The sequence below is a fragment of the Rhagoletis pomonella genome, unplaced genomic scaffold (assembly GCF_013731165.1).
Source record: "Rhagoletis pomonella isolate Grant_MI unplaced genomic scaffold, Rhpom_1.0 Rhpom_scaffold_00007, whole genome shotgun sequence".
NCBI classification, from domain to species: Eukaryota; Metazoa; Arthropoda; class Insecta; order Diptera; family Tephritidae; genus Rhagoletis; species Rhagoletis pomonella.
In genome coordinates this window covers 54,124,151-54,126,165 of record NW_023458561.1, presented here as the reverse complement: position 1 = coordinate 54,126,165, position 2,015 = coordinate 54,124,151, and the positions used below count along the sequence as shown (strand labels likewise).

The 2,015-nt window shown below is 32.8% G+C and overlaps 1 protein-coding gene across 3 annotated transcripts in view; it reads left to right on the top strand.

Annotated features, from left to right (window-relative positions):
* Positions 1-2,015, top strand: part of LOC118743090 (neuropeptide SIFamide) — a 2,951-nt gene that overhangs the window by 601 nt on the left and 335 nt on the right. Inside the window, exon 3 of one of the 3 annotated variants that reach the window (XM_036475588.1) lies at positions 30-228. The exons of the other annotated variants lie outside the window; for them this stretch is intronic. The gene's annotated coding sequence lies outside the window, so the exon portion shown is untranslated. Of the gene's footprint in view, positions 1-29; positions 229-2,015 lie in introns of those variants that run through there. 3 annotated transcript variants of the gene reach the window in all.

Below are 2,015 nucleotides of genomic sequence, written 5' to 3'. Positions count from 1 at the left end.
GTCATCGATATAACCACGATCCTCCATACATAATTAACGATAAACATTATATTCGAAGCGCAGTGAAAATGGCTTGTGCATGTATAAATTAATCGAAATGTAATTAACACGCATTTATAAACGCACTTATATTTATATTTAACCTTAATTTTGTAGTTGTACTTGTAACAAAAGACTTCCAATAAAGCAAATGCTCAAGAAAGCAAGTACCAAAATTTACCAAAGAAAGTTTCAATAAATTTTTTTAAACAGGTTTTGTCAGAACCCCGGTGTCTGTTGACTAAGTTTATCAATTCGTTTCTTAAATAAGTTGTTGAATGGACCACATATGAGAACTACATACATACATAAGGTGTGGAACAAAATGATAAGATCACCTCAATATTACCACAATATGAGCAAACGATAATAATTTTTGTATGGTAATCTTATTGTAAAAATTTCAAACCCCTTTTTCTTTGGTTTCAAATATCAAATTTTTATTATCATCTGTATTTAATTCCGGTTTCGACCGAAATTTCGTTAAATTGACCGGAAGCGAATTTTTGTTTTGTTTTTTAAATTGATCATACACGTTTTGGCTACAGATTCGGACTCGGAGGATAAAAATACGTAACTTTGTTTGAAGCTTAAAACTTTCTAAATGAATCTCGAACTACAACTCGTCCTGGGCTTCGGAAATGAGTGAAAATGTTTTTATGGGAAAATGAAAAAATATGAATAACCAAGTCGGGTCTATCTTTCGATTGTATTTCCTTCTTCGGATTTTGACCGTAATTGTGTTCAACCGACCGGAAGTCCATTGTTTTAACCGGAAGTTCATTCGAAAACAAAGTCCGACAAAAGTTATGTATTTGTGTTCGCAGGATTAAAGAAATGGGCCGGAAGTCGTTAATACGACCAAGATGGAGCAACCTAGACTTGCTAATTTATATTTTTTTCGTTTTCGAATAAAAATATTTTCACTAGTTTCAGAAGTCCAGGACGAACTGAAATTCGACGGTCATTTAGAGTTTGTAAAAGGCAGAAAAAAGTAGCAAACAGATCTGGATAATTTCGAAAAATGGACTTCCGGTCAGTTTAACCTACTTCCGGTCGATAATACCATCAAATGATAGAGCATCGCCGATTCCGTAGGTCGTATTTTTGCCTTCTTCAAAAAAAAAACAAATCCTCCATTTTAGAGGGGCTGGACGTTATATCAAGGACACCCTGTATATGTATGGAGCAGTGTTGCCATTTTTATTTTAAATTGCCTCAGAAATTCGCTTTTATCCTCTAGCTCTTTTTTAGCCTTTTTAAATATGAAACGGTCCTTTTTTGAGGCTTCAAAAATATTAACTTAATTTTAAACATTTCCTCTGTTGGTGTGGAAAAACACATTTTCAACTGCAAGAGTCATTGTAGCAAAAATTTAAATTAGCCGCTTTTATAAAATTTGTACAAAGTTGTTTAGTAAGCCGCTACAACAACAACAACAACGCAAAAGGTTTGCCACAATGAACACCAAGAAAACAATTTTGTATTGCTTTTTTACCCCTTAAAAATTGCTGTGGATTTTATGGCCCGTAGTCAGAGAAGTTAGAAAAAGGTTTTGAAGATTAAAATTGTCTTTTATGGTAATCACCATTTTAACTCTTTCATAGTCAACTTAAAAATCATTTTATGGCAAAATCATTATTTTAATTTTAAAATGAGGAGAACGCGATTTTAAAATGGTAAAATAAGATTCTAAATATTCTTTTGCTGTTGAAGTAGAAACGCGGTATCACCCAGGTTCGGTCCCCACTCCGAGCAATTCCAAACAATTTTTTTTTTTAATTTTATTATTTTTTTTTTATATAAACACTTTATTTCATGTTTTGTTTTGTTTTGACTGTGTAACTATACACATCCATTAAACCGGCGCAAAAAGATGGGAGTTGGACATTTTTTCGCACGCAAAGCGTTTATCTGGCACCAGCTTAATGTTTACACTGTAGGGAAAATCACAAGTTTCGAAATTACCCAAAAAA